At 42.3% G+C, this 20,534-nt stretch overlaps 1 pseudogene; it reads left to right on the top strand.

Annotated features, from left to right (window-relative positions):
• Nucleotides 1-1,715: 1,715 nt before the first annotated feature.
• LOC103677984 lies at nt 1,716-2,941 on the top strand (annotated as a pseudogene).
• The last annotated feature ends 17,593 nt before the right edge of the window (nt 2,942-20,534 follow it).

The following is a 20,534-nucleotide window of genomic DNA, read 5'->3' on the forward strand; positions in this document are numbered from 1 at the left end:
CTGTGTGCATTCGTATCACCTTAGCCGAATCCCACTTCCTCAGGAGTCCAGCAAGCTTATCACGCCTGCTCTGTCGGCCTTGTGAGCGTCTGTGAAGATCAAGCAGAGACTGCATGGGAAAATGTAAGCACTGCACCAATAATAATACGAATAAAAGAAATTGTAGATAGTATCTTAGTCCTCATCTCTCCATCCGGGCAGCCTCATGGTCCACCCAAGAATTATTTTGCTTGCATAGCTAACATGCTAGGGCACTGGGAATGAATGACTCTTGATGCTGTCCTTACTTGGATGTTAAAACCGCATCATGACCACCTTTCTCAACCATCTGGACTCCGTTCAGAGATAAGCCAGTTCTAAAGAGGCCCAGGAATGCTTCAGCAGCCTCCAACCTACAAGCGGGCCGTGACTGGAACTGAGGCCAACCCAGGACTGCACACAGGAACCACCAGAACCTTTGTTACTCTTACAGCCTGACAGGCTTCCTCATAGGAGAGTGTTGTTTAACTGGAGCCACGATACAGTCCTGCTGCCCAGAGTCCCCTCACATCATCCCGCTCCACACAGCAGATTGGCCTCCTTGACCCCAGCATTGGCATGAACCACCTCTGATCTCCCCATATGGCTGGGACCTAGAGCACTGGCCAGCCCCAAGGCTCCTGAGAGCTCTCTATAGACACGTCAACTTCTCCCCATTCATCTCTGACCTGGTTCTGCCATTCCCACCCTCTGCCTTCTTGAGGCTTATGTCACTGAGGTCCCCACATGTTCTGAATTTAGGCATCCCAAGTGAAAACACTCACCCCAGAGAATCTGATAATCCTATGGAGAAGACAGCATAGATATGCAGAAAGAAACTGACAACACAAAGGAAAGACAAGAGCCAGTTTGGGAGTCTAGAAACTAAAAGGAGTGCAAAGGAGAGGGGATTAATATAAACTTAGGTGGTTAAAGAAACTTCACAAAGGAGCTAGAACCTGAAATAAAATTTGGATTTGTAGGGTTCAATTAAAGAGAGAAGTCAGTGGAGAGCATTCTAGGAAGATACGATATAAAAGTGGGTATAAAGATGGGAACATCTATGACATTTGGAGGTTTATCTTATAAATTACACGTCTCTGACTTCAGGGTCCGCTGGGCATTCAACAATGGGCCCATGAAGATGGGGAAGTCATCCAGAAATAAATGGATGCAGACCACAGAGACACACCAAAGTTAAGTCTCTCATAGTAGCCCCAACGCCCTTCCTCAAAGGTCCTGGCATACCATAACATTCATGAGGAAATGGTGAATTGGATCTTCTCTTATCTGGCCCCATTCTGCACAGTCTGATTTGAGGGATGAGTCCCTGGTAAGGACTCATGGCCAACGAGCAAGCCTCATGATTCCAGAAAAGGTTTCCCAGGCTGATAAAGACCTCAGCTAGTGGCTAGGGATCCAGGAAGCACTCGGTCATCCAGTGGACATTTATTGAGAGTCCGACGATATCTTAGAGTGTCAGGCATGCAGCGATGAATGCTTTGGTTCCCACCTTGAGCAATTTCACAGGCCAGTAGGGTGGGAATGGGATGGGGCAGAAACAGGATCTTAGTAGAAATATATATACAAACGGGAAATTACAGTAGGAGTGAAGAGGTAGTGGGGATGCTCTTGGGTCCCTTGCTGCTTCAGTTTCCCTGTCAGGCTTCCTAGCAGTGGTCTAGTGGAAAAATAAGATGTCTGAATATATTCAGGTAACTGAAGATGAGAATGATAAACGCACTGAAATATCATCAGAAGTTGAGGGAACAGTGCTGCTTTCTGTACTTACAGCCCAGTTTCCAGGGGCATATGGGAGTGCTCCAGGAATCCAGTGTCTCAGTGTATGAGAGGTATCCGCTGGTGGAAGAAATTCTGCATGCCCCTGAGGCTGGCTGGGGTAATCTGGTATATGTTGTCGACTATCCCGAAGATGACAAAAGAAAAATGGATGAGAGTGATACTTCATCAGCAGTGAAAGTAAAAAGAGCTGTCCAGAAAACACCTGACTTAATAATGTTGGGTCTTCCGTGGAAAACAACTGAACAGATCTAAAAGAATATTTTAGTACCTTTGGAGACTTTCTTACGGCTTAGGTCAAGAAAGATACTAAAACTGGTCATTCAAAGGGGTTTGGCTTTGTTCATTGTACCAAATATGAAACCCAGGTGAAAGGAATGTCACAGCAACACAGGATCGATGGACAATGGTATCACTGTAAACTTCCTATTTCTAAACAAAGCCCAGGTGAGACTTTGAGAAGCAGGAGGGTGTTTGTTGGGCCTCGTACTGAGGACATGAGTGCCGATGAGATGCGGCAGTTCTTTTGCCAGGATGGGAACGTGGTCATTGTCTTTATTCCCAAACCATTCAGGTCTTCTGTCTTTGTTACATTTGCATATGATCGAGTTGCCCAGTCTCTCTGTAGAGAGGACTCGATCACTAAAGGAATCGGCATTCACATATCCAATGCTGAACCTAAGCACAATAGCAATGGACAGACGGAAGTGGAAAACTTGGTGGTAACCCAGGTGGCTTTGGGGATCAGGGTGGACTTGGTAACAGTGGAAGGTGGGAGCTGGTTTGGGAAACAATCAAGGTAGTAATCTGGGTGGAGGGGTGAACTTCGGCGCTAAGCACTAATCCGGCCATAGCTCAGGCAGCACTGCCAAGCAGCTGGGGTGTGGGGGGCATGTTAGGCAGTCAGCAGAACCAACCAGGTCCAGCAGGTAGTAACCAAGTCCAAGGTGACATGCAGAGGGAGCCAAATCAGGCTTTTGGTTCTGGAAATAACTCCTGTAGCAGGTCTAATTCAGGTGCAGCAGTGGGTTGGGGATCTGCAACAAAGGCAAGGTCAGGCAGCGGTTTTAATGGAGGCTTTGGCTCAAGCGTGGAGTCTAAATCTTCTGGCCGGAGAATGTAGACAGTGGGGTTGGTGTAGACTAGTGGGAATTCAAATTTTTCTAAACACGTGGTAAGTATATTGTAATACATATGTACAAAGAATTTTCAAAATTGGTTTGTTCAGTGTGGAGTGTATTCAGCCGTATTTTTGGCCTTTTTCTTTAGAAAAAGAGGAAAAGCTAAGGGAATTTTATAAGTGTTGTTACATAAAGGATAGAAATATTGAATGTTTAAAAGTAAACTGCTGTTTGCCTGATTGGTAAAAACCAACACACTACAATTGATATCAATGGTTTCTCCCATAATATTTTGTCCCTGCACGTGTCAAGTGAATTCTTTGCATGTTCAAAATGGACACCATGGATTAGAACTAGATTTTCTCCTTGTCTTTTTTTTTAAGACTTTATTTATTTATTTATTTATTTTAGAGAGAAAGAGAGAGAGAATGCACGTGTATGCACGTGTGCAAGCAGGGGAAGGGGCAGAGGGAGAAGGAGAGAGAGAATCTCAGGCAGACTCCCCGCTGAACGCAAAGCTGATGTGGGGCTTGATCTCATGACACTGAGGTCATGACCTGAGCCAAAATCAAGAAGCAGACACTTAACCGATCGAGCCACCTAGACACCCTACCTTTTCTCCTTGACTTAATTTGAACCCCACCATATGCATTTTCTTCTTTAGAACAAATCTTTTTTGGAGATCATAGCGTCACAGTATTTAGTTCTTTCGGTTTTGCTTTTGTTTTTTAACACTTGTCTCCCTTCATATGCAAAACTGCAATATGAAGCCTTCATTTAATCTCTGCAGTTCATCTCATTTCAAATGTTTATGGAAGAAGCACTTCATTGAAAGTAGTGCTGTGACTACTCTGCCATAGGGATATTTCTGTCTATATGCTTTCTCATTCAAGAATTTGACAGCTTGCTGCATTTTTGACAGTGGGTGTCCCATTTTTATCCTCTACTCCTTATTTCATGGTGTTGTATCAATGCTATGAACACAAGGCTGTGATATGGAACCAGAAGGCTGTTGGAACTTTTGAAATTTTGTCGGGATTGAAGGTTGCACCAAGGCATGAAAGGCTAGTATGAACAAGAAAAGGAGAGAGCCCGTGCAGAAACTTGATGGTGCATAATGGATATTTTTCAACTTGGCAACATGTGTCTCTCAAGCCTGTGGCTTTGGTGAGAGAGTGTGCAGACAGCAAAGATAGCAAATAATGTACAAATGTTTTTTGCAGTCGAAGGACATCCACAACTGTTGGAAGACTTTAAGTGAGTTTTGTTCTTACATAACCCATGTTAGTTGAATGTGTTGAGTGAAATGATACTTGTATTCCCTCCACCCCTTTGTCAACTACCATGAATGCCGCATGGTGTGTGTTCTTTTCTGTTACTGCACTGTAAGTGTGGTCATGTGAAAAGAAGTTGGTCGGTTGAGAACATGAACTGAGCCTGTGGTGGGCTTTGCAGGAATACTCGGAAGCAGAGTTCACCAGTGAGCTTGGGATGTCACAAAGAAGGCTGGAAGTTCTAATGTCTGTTAGATACCCATAAGAATGTTGTTTGGTGCAGTTCTGTGTCCTGTGCTTGGATGATTTTCTAGAAGAGTTGTCAATGTTGAAAATTCTTAAATAAAATGGATTAAAAAAGGGCCATATGCACCCCAATGTTCATAGCAGCATTGTCCACAATAGCTAAATTGTGGAAGGAGCTGAGATGCCCTTCAACAGATGACTGGATTAAGAAGATGTGGTCCATATATACAATGGAATATTACTCAGCTATCAGAAAGAACAATTATACAATATTTGCTGCAACATGGATGGGACCGGAGGCGTTTATGCTAAGTGAAATAAGTCAAGCAGAGAAAGACAATTATCATATGGTTTCTCTCACCTATGGAACATAAGAACTAGAAAGATCGATAGAAGAAAGGGATAAAGAAAGGGGGGGTAATCAGAAGGCGGAATGAAGCATGAGAGACTATGGACTCTGAGAAACAAACTGAGAGCTTCAGAGGGGAGGGGGATGGGGGAATGGGATAGACTGGTGATGGGTAGTAAGGAGGGCACGTATTGCATGGTGCACTGGGTGTTATATGCAACTAATGAATCATCGAACTTTACATCAAAAAAATTAAAAAATTTAAAAAAAAGAATGTAGTTCAGGCAGGTCATATTTCCTTAGGCCGCATGTGCATAAAGCTGAATGTCTAATTAAAAAATAAATGGAGAGACAGTATGCTTTGTTAGCATTTCCACTGTAGAATTTCCTGACCTGCAAGCTGTGTCATCACTGTCACCTCCTGGATCTGCAAGCATCCAGCTTTGGTGCCCTTTTTTCAGGAATAGAGCTATAGTATGAGGTAAGGTCCTCTGGGCTTAGTCTGCTCCATTTAGTAGGCAAGAAAACTACCTCTTCCGTCTTAAAGCTCAGGGTTATTTTAAATTAAAAGTAATAAAAAATCCAGAGTGCCTTGAATTCCTCAGTAGAAATATACTACATGAGCGTGGAGTCCATAAATTTCATGGGTCTCCTTTTCTGTAACCTAACAGCTGGCACAGAAGAGAAAAGGATTAACTTAGATCCAAGTTGGGGTCACTGTGGGCAGCAGGGTGGTCGGTCAGCTGAGTGAAGGTTTCCAAAATTTTTGTTTAAAGGGTAAGAATGCACGGGCACCTGGGTGGCTCAGTCAGTTAAGTGTCTGACTTCAGCTCACGTCGCGATCTCAGGGTCCTGGGATCGAGACTCGAGTCGTCAGGCTCCCTGCTCAGTGGGGAGTCTGCTTCTCCTTCTTCCTCTCCCTCGGCCCCTCTACCCCCACTCATGTTCTCTCTCTCTCTCTGTCTCAAATAAACAAAATAAAATATTTTTTTAAAAAAAGTTTAAGAATACAGAACTGCCACTGCTAATGCAGATATCAACATAATAACAAAAACAGCAGCAGGCAGATTTTGTTGGATTCCTNNNAGGAATGCTGACTGAGAATCTGGTGATGCTGCCACGCCTTATAACCATGTGGTGAAGGGGGGCGTCCTTAGTGTTGGAATGTGGACTATAACCAGTAACTAGCTCATAGGATTGTATGACATATGCAAATACAACGTACGTACTTTTATCGTGTACTTATGTAAATCATGTGTCAAGAAGCACAATGTCTACCTTTAGGCAAGAATGTAATCTACGTGAGAGCAGAAATCAAATTCAGTATCATCAGCATTACCTTCTACTCTCCAGTAGGACACCTGAGACACGGTAGCTCTGTGATACTGGTTCAGTAATGTTCTGGCCTCCTGTAATAACATCACATCCTCTTTCAAGAACGAATAAACAAACAAAATCATTGATTTAAAATCGGTGTATTAAATCATATTGTTAGATCCTATCCCGGGCCCTGGGAATGCCTGGAAATAACAGGCTCAAGAACAGGTTTTATGGTTTGTCTTAAACTCGATGAGATCAGGGATCATCCTTTGCTTGTAACATTTAGCGTGGCTCCCTGGATATGGTAAACGTTTGCTGCCCCTCCTGTCAAGTAGCAAACTTGGTGGACCTCTGAAAGACTGAGGCAGTGTGGTGTGACAGAAGCAACTACAGAATAAGAATCATGAGTGCTGATTTAAATTTTAACCCTGGATCCATGAATCTAGGCATGTATTTAGACTTTCTGGACCTCATTTTTTCTCATTAGCTCAGGAAATAATCTCTAAATTCTGCTTCTTTTTATGGCCTCTTGAAATGCCCCTATTAATCAGAATATGTTTAGGTTTGTAGCCAGAGAAAGAGAGAGACAGAAAAAGATTATGTGTGTGTGTGTGTGTGTGTGTGTGTATTCTGTGTACATATGTGTACATATGTATATATGTGTGTGTGTGTATATATATATATCATGTTGCAGACTTTATGTTTCAGAAAAATGATTACTGTAAGTAGAAATGTATGTCCTTCAACCAAAATGAATTTTCCTTTCCTGACAGCTATATATCAGTCCTGGCAAAAGATTTCATTGGCCTTCCTGGAGTCGTGATCTCACTGGCCTTCCTGGAGTCGTGATTTCACTGACCTTCCTTGACTCGTGATTTCACTGGCCTTCCTTGACTCGTGATTTCACTCTTCTGAGGCATCACTTAGCCTAGGACCTAAGAACTGTCCAAACCGGGGTCACATTTTCATCACAAGGCAGAAAGGGAGCTGCGGCTGCTGGCACTTGGATGCCAGAGGAGTTGACTGAAAATATGTTGAGAACCCATGGGGAGTAGGGTAATTTCCTAAAGGGAGAGATGCTAAGCAAACAAAAATAGCATACAGCCATTGCCATTGCTTTATAATCCCCTCTTTATGTTAATAAAGTTATACTGTTTAAAGTTTGTTCACGTTCATTTTTTCATGAGTATTTGATTCAATTTTATCTTTCAGTTAATGAGTGCTTCAGCTAAATGTATAAGGTATCAGGTAGCTAGAAAAGAAGCATTGTTAATCATCTTGGTTATAGGATTTAAAGCAATAGTTGTGTTCTCTAAAATAAGCATTATGATATAACAGTAACACGGAACAGTGTGGAGAACATGGGCATTAAACTGGGCCTTACCTCTTATCAGCTGATGACCTTGAGCAGCTTACATGGTGTCTCTGATCTTGTTTCCACATCTGTAAGTTATGGTAATGTCCATTTTATAGGATTTTATCAGGTGGTGAAGGCATAGGATGTAAAGTGCTGGAATTGTCCAAGTCTGGATCATATTCCCATCAATGTGGCAGAAAGGGAGCTGGTAATATATATATTACACATACACACATATGAGAGAGAGAGGTAATTGACTCACACATTTGTGGAGGCTGAGAAGGCCTGTGATTTGCCTCCTGCAAGCTGAAGGTCTAGGAAAGCCAGCGGTATAGTTTCAGGCCAAGTCCAAAGGCCTGAGAACAGAACCAAGGATGTAAGTTCTAGTCCGAGGACAGGAGAAGACCAGTATGACGGCTCAAGCCCTCAGGCAGAGAATAAATTCTCCCTTCCTCTGCCTTTTTTGCTTTATTCCGGCCCGCAGCGGATGGATGATACCCGCCCACATTAGGAAGAGCAATCTGCTTTCTCAGTCTGTAGATTCAGATGCTAATCTCATCCAGAAACACCCTTAACAGACACAGGCAGAAATAATGTTTAACGAGGTATCTGGGGACCCTGTGGCCCAATCATGTTGACACATAAAATTAACCATCACATCCACCCACTCACTAGTGACTTCTCAGTCCATGTTGAAAAGTTCAGGAGGAAGAGTTTATAGGAAAAAGTGGGTAGAGCCACCCTTGGCATATATGACCTCCCAACAACCTAATGGAATTCATGATGGTGTTAGACAAAGCCAGGTGGCTGTGTAGGTCTAGAAAATGTAACCACAAAAGACTGAGACTTGGCTTGAGAAGCCTCTGCTAAAGGTGACAAAATAGGATGATGTTACAAAATCATATTAAAAAGGTTGCTCAGCCTGAATGTCACCCTCTCAGAGAGGCCTTCTCTGAGCATCTCATTTAAAGAAGGCCTCCTAATTTGTTTCTTGCTGTATCCCTAGGACCTAGAATAGTGTCAGGCCAGTAACAGACCCTCAGGAAATACATGTTGAATGAAAGGAAGAAAGAAAAGCCCAGAAGAGGGAGGGAGAGAGAAAGAGAGAAGTGTTCATGATTCAAATTAGAAAACCAGCAGAGAAGTAAAATGACTCATATGATGGAGATTTCAACTATATACCAGAAGCACAGAAGCACTGTTCAGCTTGGAGAAAAAAAAAAAAGGATCGAATAAATCACTGACGGACTTTGGTGACAGTTAATTTTTGAGGCTGAAGATATGATAAAAGGCTGGGTTTAGGTATGAAGGAAACTATTTAAAGATAAATTTATTAAAATTATAGCTAAATTGCACAATCATGCCTAGTGAATTCTTACTTCAAGTCCAAAAGAAAAATAATATATGGTACCCCTGAGGCTAGAAGAACTGGAATCTCTCTCCTCTCATGATAGAAAGTCACCCCAATGCCATTTGTTCAGTGCCTCCTGGGAGCTAGATGGTGTTTAGCTCTAATCTCAGGAAGTGATTAGTATTGCCCTCACCTTACAGGTGAAAAGCAAAGGCTCAAAGAGGTGAAATGACTTATCCAATATCGCTCAGCTGAGGGGCGGCATGAGATTAAAGTCCAGAGCTACCTAATTGAAGGCCCAGACATCTTCCTTTATGAAACACAGAGGTGTGCTGCCTCTGTGGAATATAAGAGTGTTCTCTCAAGCTATAACTTACCTCACTAAATAGTAAAAGCCGAAAAACCTTATCAAGGCCTTAGACACAGTATTATTGAAAAGTTGCTTTCAAAATGAAGTGCTTTTATTTTAATCCTGTTTTCCAATAGACTTCTATTATAACACTAAAAGCACATTTCCATAGAAAAACGAGGCCTAGGGCATAATAAAAACATCCTTACTCAAACAGAACTCTTTAAAAAATCATGTTCCAGATAAAGTTAATGTATTATGATAAAATATTCATGTAAACCAAGCCACCTAATTCAAACAGAGTGCAGAAATCACATTTATGCCTGACAAGGGCTCAGTGGGCTAAAAAAGGAAGCAAAGGACAGAAGCGCAATGCCTACTCCTCTGTGAAACCCCCTTGCTTGTGCGCCACATATAGCTCTCAGCGGCTGACGGAGCTTTGTCTTAAAGCGCCGATAGAAGCTGATGACTTCTAGAAATAAACATGGGGAACTAGCCTGGAGGGGAAGAGCAGACAGAAAAAAATCCAGAGGCCGAATTTCAAAATAAGTTGAAAGAGGACTAATGAGGAAATTGATTTCTAGAAACACACAGCCAGGAGCATCTGAAATGCGAGTCCTAGGAGTCCTCAGGCAACATGCCAAGCTTGCTCTTTATTTTATAAATTCATAGAATTGATGCATTTTAATGCCAGGAGGCAAGTGGGATCTTCCACTCATTTTTGATGCAGAGTAGAAGCCTGGAAAGGCCTAGTAACTCCTGCAGGAGAGCACAGCGGGCTGGAAGGACAGGCTTTGGGCCATGCTATTAGGGTATCTCTTGATCCGATTTACTTTTGCAAACTAAAACTGTATTTCAACTAGCCTCGGTGCAGTAGGCGACATTAACAAATGAGACTAAATTCCAAATGCTTCTCTTTTTATCAAATTGTGAAAATGAAATGTTATCTAATACAAAAGAAAAACTTTTGAAAACGTTTAAACTCTTTGGAACAAAGATGTTTGGTACGTCTATACGTAAGGTAAAGAAGGTAAAGCTAAGCAGTCTTGTACCAGCGAGATTTGGCAGCAGGATTCAGGGCAGCCAAGAGTCTACCCAGATAGGGCGGAAGGGGCGCTGGAGGGGAAGTCGGAATGGCTAGGATATTATTAGCAAAGTACTCCTTTAATAGCAGCATGCCAATTGGCCCAGGATATACAGGGACCAATTTGGAGTGGAAAAGGAGAAAGGATCAAAGTGCCACGGAAAACAGGAGCAAATGAGAAGCAGGGAGAGATGAATCCGCACAACAGAACCCATTTCCCCGCTTTGGCAGCGTTGCAGGACCAGCAGAAGATGGTCTGTCGATGGTTACGGCCGGCAAGGGCTGAAGAAATAAAACACTCCACAGCCCTGCCAAGCTACATTTTTTTTTTTAATTTAAAAACCACTCTGACAATTCTCTTGGGGATGTGAGGCTCCAAGAGTTAAGAAAACACAGAGGCGAGGTTTCTGCTTCATATCTCGTTCCCTTTGCCATGTTTCCTCCGCAGACCAGACACACAGAGCTGAGAGATTACCAGCAAAACCAAGATGCTCTACCCTATGTTCCTTCAGTTTTGAGCATTCTTTTAAATACCATTGGCAGCATTTTTTATGATTATTTTAATTGTCTGCAATTTCATGTTGGACTTTAGCATAAGCCGTTTTCCACTTTTGTTGCCAGCGACAGAACTTGGTCGGCTGCCATCTTGAACTAGTCGCCACTGTCTCCCCCCACTATCTGCAATGTGACCCAGTTTTGTTGAGACGGAAGAGCTCCTGATCCTCGAGTGTAGAGGCCTGGGGGAAGCTCCTTGCTAGACCTGGGAAGTATCTGACCCTCCTGGAATCACACGATGTGTAGGCCAAGCGCCCGTCCTTAGAGGGAGTAGCAGAGCGATGGCCGTAGGGAAGGAGCTCTCAGAAGGTCGAATGGAAAGGAGAGCACCGCCTGGGCTGCTAAGTGCACCGGACTGGCACTCCACACGCTGGCACAACTTCCAGTGCCACTGGGAGGTCATTAGCGAAATGGAGGGGTACGGGGCCAACACAATGGGAACTACACTCAGGGCCCCAGCAACACCACTCACTTGCCTGGCGAATGCAAGGGAGTGAATCTCAATGAGCCTGAACTGCAGCATCTAAACACGGGAGTGAACACTGACCTTTTCAATGCTGCTGTTTCATAGGAAGGGGTCTCTGAAAAAGTCCTTTGTAAACTCTGATATGGCTTATGGAGATTCGTTATTTTTTTCACGATTTTATTTATTTATTTGACAGAGAGAGAGCACACACAAGCAAGGGGAGCAGCAGAATGCGAGGGAGAAGCAGGCTCTCCACTGAGCAAGGGAGCCCAATGTAGGACTTGATCCCAGGACCCCAGGATCATGACCTGAGCGGAAGGCAGATGCTTAACTGACTGAGCCACCCAGGTGCCCCTGGAGATTAGCTATTAGTGTTACCAAGCAAAATCCTTTCCTGTATGAGAATACACATACACACACACACATACACACGCACACTCAAGAGGGAATACTGTCAGTTAATTTATTACTTCAATATATTTTTATATCCTTGGCTCTAAGAACTTAAAAGTATTCTCATATGAGTGTGCTATATTCTATCAGTCTGGTAGTATGTGAGATGAATTTGTCTTTAATGAAGTTAATTGAAGCATACCCTTACTGGGGCCAATGGGGAAACCCTCTTGGATCTCCTACCATATTCTGCTGCCTGGAAAGTGAAGGAGCCATTTTAGGGGTCCAAGTCATCTCCTTCATGCTGCAATATCATTCAAAAAGGAAAAAATTACAGAAAAGGACAAATATTGTAGTATTCCACTTATATGAAGTACCTAGGATAGTCAAAGTCACAGGACAGAAAGCACAATAGCTGTGACCAAGGGCCGGGCTGGGGAGATATGGAGTTGTGGTTCACTAGGTTCAGAGCTTCGGTTTGGGATGGTGAAAAGTTCTAGAGCTGAGTGGTGGTGATGGTTGCCCACAGTGTGAATGTACTAATGCTGCCGAACCGTTCACTCAAAAATGGTTAAGATGGTAAATTGTGTGTTACATATATTTTACCACAATAAAAGAAAAGGAAAATTTATTCAAAATGTTTGGGGTCATTTCATATTGAATAATGATTTGATTGAGGTTTTTGAGGAATTGTCAAATGCACAGAGCTAGAACTATCATATTTTATCACAAGTCACTAAGAAAAGAAAAACAGTTATTGATGAAGATCTTCTATTCCATCATCACTTCTGGATTGGCACGAATCCAAAACAGACTGACCCAATAGTCCATATTTTACTAACACGTGGCATTGCTACATCTAAGCATAACTGCTCCCTGACGGAGAATGGGGACGATTTTATCAGCTATAAGCGAGTTCCATGATACTAGAAAACGGACAGAAAAAAATAAGTCCTGAGTAGGGCGAATAAAACAACGTGGTACCCGGAGCATAAAGAATACTTACATTACACTGCTCGTGTCCAAGATAAATGTATGCACAAGGAACACCAGGCTGAGTTTATTGTGAAAAAGTTTGATATTTGCAGTACAGAAGAAAGCAAAGGGAATTTTTGCTAGATACAAGGATAGTAAATATAAAATGAATTTCAAAACCACATGAAGAAAATTGTCAACTTTGTATCATCGTCACTAGAAATGAGATGACTGGGAAAACAAAGAAGGCATTCTTTCTACTATTTAAAGAGCTATGGCATTTGAACTTAGTACAGTCTGTTTCAAAACAGGATATTGGTGAAATCATAGGTATGATGTTCTAACTGGAAGGGGGGAAAAGGACAGAATTAATTCAGATTAAGTCAATTCCTTGAAAAGGAGTCACTCACTATGCCCATAAAAGCAGGCTCATTCCCAATCTAAGAGTCATCTCGGTAGATTTTGTGAAATACTGGAATTCTCCTATGCTCTCACTGAATAAATGGAAGTGTTAGATTGTTTCCTTTCGTAAAACAGTAGACTCTGGCATAATTTCCATATAAGCTGTTTGTTTATTTCAATCCTTGCCTTGAAAGCTTTTCTTTTTAATAAACAATACCTACTCCAAATATGTCTATTTTTTTCATCTGTAAACTGGGCAGAAAGTTTTAAGTTGTTTTATCCAAGCGCCTAAGACCCCTAGCTACACTTGAAAGAATGTGGCAACAGAGAAGAAAGAAAATGTATCTTTGAGCCCTTGGAGGCCTGAAAGCTCCTTGGGGCACCAAGAGTAACTAAGATACACCATGCCCACAGGGCGAGTGCTTCAGGGACAATCTCCTAGGAGCAGGTGGATTTCCTCCAATTCTTTGCAACATATACGTCTCTGCCATCTGAATTTTATTTCCCTTCTTTTCTCTTACCTTTGCTCTACAAACATGGTAGCTTGGTCTCAGAGGAGCAAAATTTCATTTCTTTCCTAATCTTTTCTTCCCCCGTGTTTACACCTTTTTCTGCTTTGTTATTGAGGTGGCTATGCCAGTTCTAGTTCTTTGGTTGTTTTCTTGTTTGTTATCTTACCCTGGGAATTGGATTTATTGATCCAGTGACTACCCAAAAGCCGACAAAAAAACCTAGTTCTATTGGTTTTCTATTTTCTTCTATAAATAGAAATTGCTTTTTCTTCTGTTTAGAATTTAAAATCTTAATTTAAAATTTAAAAATCAATCCATCTTATTTACTGTCTTACCAGAATGACATTAAGTCCAAAATGCCTTCTATAGACTTGGTAATTTTCATTTTCCCAGTCGTTGATTTTTTTCACTTGGTCAAATTAGATGTATATTGTCACGTCTTATGTGCAATACACACCCTCATTGCTCACAAGCACACACACGCGTCCATGAGCACACACAACACACACCCATCTTGGTCTGAGCCCTTATCATGCTCCCAGGAAATTCTAACAAGACTTTCCCATAAATATAACACCAGGAACTCATGCCTAACAAAAGACAATGTGTTGATGTAAATACACATCTACAAAGTGTTATGAACCCACTTACGGGGCATTCGCAATCATAAACAACCATATTCTTTTTAGCATTTGTTGCTGAAATGCCCAGTAGTAGCAGACACAACACACGAGGCCTAAAGGAATAAGAACATTTGGCTCATGTAAAGAGTAAACAGATTTTTCAAATATATTATTTCTCAAAGAAATAACCTGGAATGTGAGAAATGAATGGAAAGAAGCATGGTTATTAATGCATTTTCTTTTTTCAAAATCCTGAAAACCAGCCATATGTTCCACATTATGAATATGCAGATGGTCTCAATGCAGTTATTTTTCTCTAATTAAAACCATCAGGGTAAAATAATGCAGTAGTTTAGGAAGCTGATTCAGCTGGCTCTCTTTCTTCCCTTCTCCAGAAGGGCACCAAAGCCTCTACATGTCTATATAATTTGGGGATCCACGCTGGTAAATGAAAAAGAGAGACAAGCCAAGCGGCAGGAAGAGGTAGCTTTATTCTTGCATGCTTTGCGGGAAATCGTGCACTTAGTGAAGAAAATGCATTTCACAGATGGATCTCTCTTAGATATTTTTGTGTAAACCCACCTCTCGCATTTTGTAAGCAAATAACTTCTCCGAATTCAGCACCCTTGCTATGTCTGTCCTTGATCCAACAATGATGTTGAAATCGAGGTATCAAGTTAACCTGCCTGCCTGTCTTCAAGTGCCCTGAACGACAGCTCAAGCTGAGCATGTCAGCTGGGGCTGGCTGAACTGCTCAAGGTCAAGGCTCGACATTCTGTTACAAGGCGCCTTGCGCTCCTCTTTGATTGGGATGGACGATGGATGACAAGTGTATGAACTATTACTGTACTTGTTCTTCATCTGCAAACCACTCGAACCAAGCGATTCTGTCCCAGGCCTTCTCTCTCCCCTCTACGTGCTGGGTAACCGTGGCGCCTTAGCTACCACAGACCTATCTGACTTGTAGAGGCATTGTTCGGGAGGCAGCCCTAGAGGTGGAGAAAGTAGCCTTAAGAGGGTAAGCTTAGGTTTAGAGTCATATAGTTACCTTGCCTGACATCATTATTCTGATGAAACGTTTTCCTTTTAACACATACGTGTGTTGGGAAACATGGTACTCAATCCTCGGCAAAGGACTTGTGGAAAAAAAAAATGTAGACTTACATGAAATGTCTAGAATAAGACAATATATAGACAGAAGGTAGCTTAGTGGTTACCGAGGCCTGGGGTGAGGGGTGCTGAAAAGACTGGAGGGTGATATCTAAAGGGAAGAAGGGGTTGCTTTTTGAGGTGATGGAAATGTTCTAAAATTGTGGCGATGGTCATACAGCTCGGTGAATTTACTACCAAGCAATGATGGTATACTTAAGAAAAAAAAAAAAGATGCAGGAAAAGGAATGTGTGGTGAGGAGGCTAGTCTTGCAAAGTAGCATCACAGAACCTGATTTTCATTAACTCTCCGAAGCTGTTACAGCCGAACTGCTCATTGCGGCTCCAGCGGCCAGGGCAGGAGGCAAGCCCCCGACGGGCTCGAGGGGACGGGGGCCAGACACAAACACACGCACCCGCTCGCCCGGAGCACGGCCTCTTCTGTAGCAACGTTGAATCCTTAAATGCAAAAGATGTCATTTAAAATGAACTACTAGTCTTCCCTTCCCCTGAGTACAGTGAAAAGAACCAGCACCACCACAGCAAGACAGTACTAGAGGTCAACTGCGCGTTTATCCCATTTCACCCACAACCGCAACTCGGAACCTGAGAGAAGACGAAGCGAGGAACCTAAAGTCTGATGCCCACTTCAAATGCTTCTTCCAGGAAGCACTCGGAGGGAGAGTCACTCTTCTGCACCATGAAGTATGACCTAACTTTTTCTAACACGTGGGCATCTATCTGAAGACCCGACCGGTCTGAGCCGGAATGATGTATTGCATGATTTATCATAAAGTTTTCGGGGCGAATGCAGCTGCAAATACTGTAAGGTCTATGTGAAAAGGTCATGTTGGCTGGGTCTTCCGAAGGTTCCTTGAGCCATCAGAAGTTCTGCCTAAGCAGGTGCAAGAGAGGCTACAGCAAAAGCAGCTGAGGGGACAGAGATGCGAGGCATTTTGTGCTTGTCTCCTCGTGTTTCCCTGCTGGTAAAAGTCACTACGGTCTCCCTTCACACTCACCTTTCTGTCTTTGTTTGTGACTCCAGGTCTAAGACTCTGCAGCCCGAGGGGATGCTTTGCCTGCAAGCTTTGCCTGTTAAATTCTGCCAGTAGGGGACGAAGGGAGGACTGACGGCTGGAAGAGAGAGGGCATTGGCTCCTCTTATCTGCTTCCTGAATCTCTTTTGTTTCCTGCCCGTCTTGGGCTGCAGCTCTATTAGCATCCTTGAGCGATACTTCTTCAGCCCAGCAATGGCAATCCCCTCCAGTAGTAGAAGTCTGAGGTTCTAAAGCGCAAGGAAATAGCCTCGTGGTACCACCTCAGGGATTCCAGAACCAGTCTTGTCATGGCCCTTCCAAGACTCCAACACCAGCAGACCGACACCCATTCTCAGTGTCCTGGTGTCAGAGGGTCCCTTCTCTGAACTCAGAGATACCAGTACCAGGTACCATCCGTACCTCAGAGGCCCCCTTCTCTAATATTTTCTGTTTAATGATGTCAACCTCTTCCCATTGTTCCCTTACCCCTAAGAATGGTCACTGCTTCCTCCAGGTGGATCCAACTGCATAATTTACAGGGTTCAGTGAAAAATGAAAACGTGGACCGCTTGTTCAAAAATTACTAAGAATTTCAAGATGGCGACAGCAGAGCATTAAATCGCTCATGGGGCCTTCTAAATTTGAGACCCTGTGCAAACACAGGGGTCTCACACACACGAAGATAGCCCTACCAATAAGGGACTACTTCTGGGACACAATAATGTTCATTTTTGGCATTTTCAGTTCATTAACATGAAGTTAACAACTGTTCTCATTAAACTCTCTGTTAAAATAATTTGTGTAGTTTCTGTCCCGAGACTGGATCCTCTCTAAGACCCCATTTCTCTGTGCTTCGTGGTGGAGGAGTGATGAGAGGGTGTCTCCAGATTGACAGGAGGCCTCTTTTTCTAACATGAAAGAGTCCTCGTCTCCTAACTTGAAAGAAAACTCAGAATTCAAGTTCCAACCCTCACCTTGGGATTCTTGGGATCAATGTCCAGGAGTCCATAGTTCAAACCATCCTGACACATTTCATTCATGTCTATTTCCTAACAATAGGGCCACCAACGTTCTGAACATTCATGGTCCCTGAAATACAGCAGTACGTGATCCTGAGTTAATACAGACACAAGGAATCTAACCATATATGGTATTTATTCCCCCAATAATTACTTACATAGAAAAAATCTAATAGGTGGAAACTACTTAGAAGTTTAAATGCCTCAGAATCTTTGGCAAGTTGAGAATCAAATCATGCAGTAGTAAGCATTACCTTCAATAATCATTTCCCAAACTAATAAAACATTGCATTTGTCTCTTTTACCTCTTTTAGGAGCAGATAGAAATTCCTTTGGGCAGCAGAGACTAACAGAAAGGCTATCAACTATTAACTTGAGCTCTCTCAAGGAGGGAAGCCCTTTAGTCAAGCATTCTCAACTGAAGACTGCAGAATGAAGCACCCTCAAGTCCCAGTTATTAAAATAAAACTTATTTTACTCAGCAGTAACAAGAGAAAAAAGCATCAAACACTCATGCCACAGTTACTATGTGATTGAGTGCAGTTACCCTACACTATGTCAAAGTTCTGTCAATAAGTCCAAGTATCTAATACCAACCCACAGCTACCAATTATTGAATGCTTTCTATGCATGGTCTTGGGCTAGCATTTTAACACAGATTTTCTTACTTGCCCTCATAACAACTCCATAATTGATATAGTTATGCCCCGCTTACTTGGGAAGGAACCAAGGATCAGATTGGTTAAGAAACATTTGTGTAGGGGCGCCTGGGTGGCACAGCGGTTAAGCGTCTGCCTTCGGCTCAGGGCGTGATCCTAGCGTTATGGGATCGAGCCCCACATCAGGCTCTTCTGCTATGAGCCTGCTTCTTCCTCTCCCACTCCCCCTGCTTGTGTTCCCTCTCTCGCTGGCTGTCTCTATCTCTGTCGAATAAATAAATAAAATCTTTAAAAAAAAAAAAAAAACATTCGTGTGGTCACACTTAGTGGTGACTCCAGGTAATACAAACACAAAATTTTTCTTAATCTCTTTTAGAAACAAAACCAAATTTCCCCAGATGTTTTTATATCACTTCCAAATTATTTAAATTATTATCAAATTATTCTCTGTAGGCAGTTGTTTACCATTTGTGAGGAATTAACTTAGTAGATCACTAAGATCCGTTCTTCAAGGTGGTGTCATTCCAAGATAAGTAGATAAGCAGAGACCACCTAGTGCATAATGCAGGTAAGTCTCTAATTCTCCAATAGCTCCTCAGGTCACACACACAGAAGAGAGCACTAGGGACCTCCAAGAAGGAATGTAACCCTTTAGAGTCAGGTCTACCTCTAAGCGACATCAGTATCAGATAAGATCTAGAAAACTCAATCCATTATGCAGATATTTTCATGCATCCGGATATCCGATATTACGTATACAGGATGTGTGAATATTTACATGAAGTCTTTGGTATTTATTTAGGTATTTGGCATTAACCTGTACTTTCCCAGACAAGTTCTTGTCAGGCTCCTTAGTCATGCCACAACTGTTATGGCGCGCTCTCTCTCTACAGATATAGATATACATATACATATAGATATATACATCTCATTTCCTCTTAACCATTGTCTTGCCTACTACAGTTTCTATGAATGACAGATTCACAATATTGTTTCTGTAATTAATAATATTAAAAATAATGGTAAACATGTGGTTTGGAATTTTCCTTTATAAATAAGCGTGGAAAACATAACTGGAAAGTTTGGTGGGTGCTGAATCACCCGGCTAAAGGAGGCCGTACGTAGGGAGTCCATTCAGGAAGGCATAGAGCAGCTTCACCTCTGCAGATTCCTAAATCTGCAAACTGGTTTAAAACCCAAAGTGGAAAAACTGCATCCAATCAAGCACGGTGAGCACAATTTGGAGCCTCTACTAAACACATACGTTTCAGAAATGTGAAGAGGGTAAGGAAAAAAACCTGCAGAGTCTCAGAGCTCAGGGAAAATGCCTATGAAGGCTACTCTTATTATGCAGACTGATGGCAAGCAATGGGATCATTAAAACCATCTCAAGGCATGCAGGAGGCCTTTTTTCCCAAAGAGCTGTAAATAATAGCCATCAGGTGGAACAGGATATTGGGCTGAGTCAGCAAACACTTCTCCCGCATGGTTCAGCCATTAATTGCATATATTTGCACTTCTTTAACATCAGCAAACTTCTCAGTCTAGAATGCCTTTTTGAGATATACAGTTCTGCTCATACCTTAATAATACACTAAAGTTGCCTATGGTAAGGCTCATCCTATATTAGCAGAAAATGTATTTAATGCAGTGACTGCATTTCTAATCACTCCTCCATATATTCCACTCTCAGTTATAAACAAGGCCATTAACACCTTCATAAAACCCTTGGTGTAAGAACTTTCTCATGCCATTAACACCTATACTACAGAAGTGTGTAGGTGGTGTTCTTTGAGGTGTGTATGCCTGTGTTTACTCACGCTCATCTCAGCCGTAAAAACTAATGCTCAAGAACGTATCAAAGAGCATGTGGGGGGCAGAGAGAGGGGCAGGAGAAGGAAAATGAAAAGAGGGTTCTAGAATAAAACAATAACTAGTACTTACAAAACTGGTACTTAGAACTAGTACCAGGTAGTATTCTAAGTACTTTACGTGTTACTTCATTTTAGTCTTCATAGCATTTCTACAAGGTAAGTACTATTATTACCCCCATTTTACAGTCAAGGAAGCAGAGAGTTAAAACAACTTGCCCTCACTTACGAAACTGAGAAGTAGAATTGTGACTCGAACCCAGGTAGCCTAACTCCAAAGTTCACGCACTTGACTATAATGTCATGTGGCCTTTCATTACAAGTAAAAAAAAAAAAAAAAATTCAAGATTTATTTATTTATTTTGAGAGAGAAGGAGAGAGAGAGCATGCACACAGGGGGAACAGCAGAGGGAGAGAGAGGGAGAGAAATCTCAAGCAGACTCGCCAATGAGTGGGGAGCCTGACGCGGGGCTCGATCTCAGGACCTGAGCGGAAATCAAGAGTCAGATACTTAACCGACTGAGCCAGGCAAAAATGTTTTGAAAGATTATTCCCGCAGGCCCAACAACATGGCTGACTCTTCTACTAAAGTCTATAATCGAGC

This window comes from Ursus maritimus, unplaced genomic scaffold (assembly GCF_017311325.1).
Source record: "Ursus maritimus isolate PB19 unplaced genomic scaffold, ASM1731132v1 scaffold_8, whole genome shotgun sequence".
Taxonomy (NCBI): domain Eukaryota; kingdom Metazoa; phylum Chordata; class Mammalia; order Carnivora; family Ursidae; genus Ursus; species Ursus maritimus.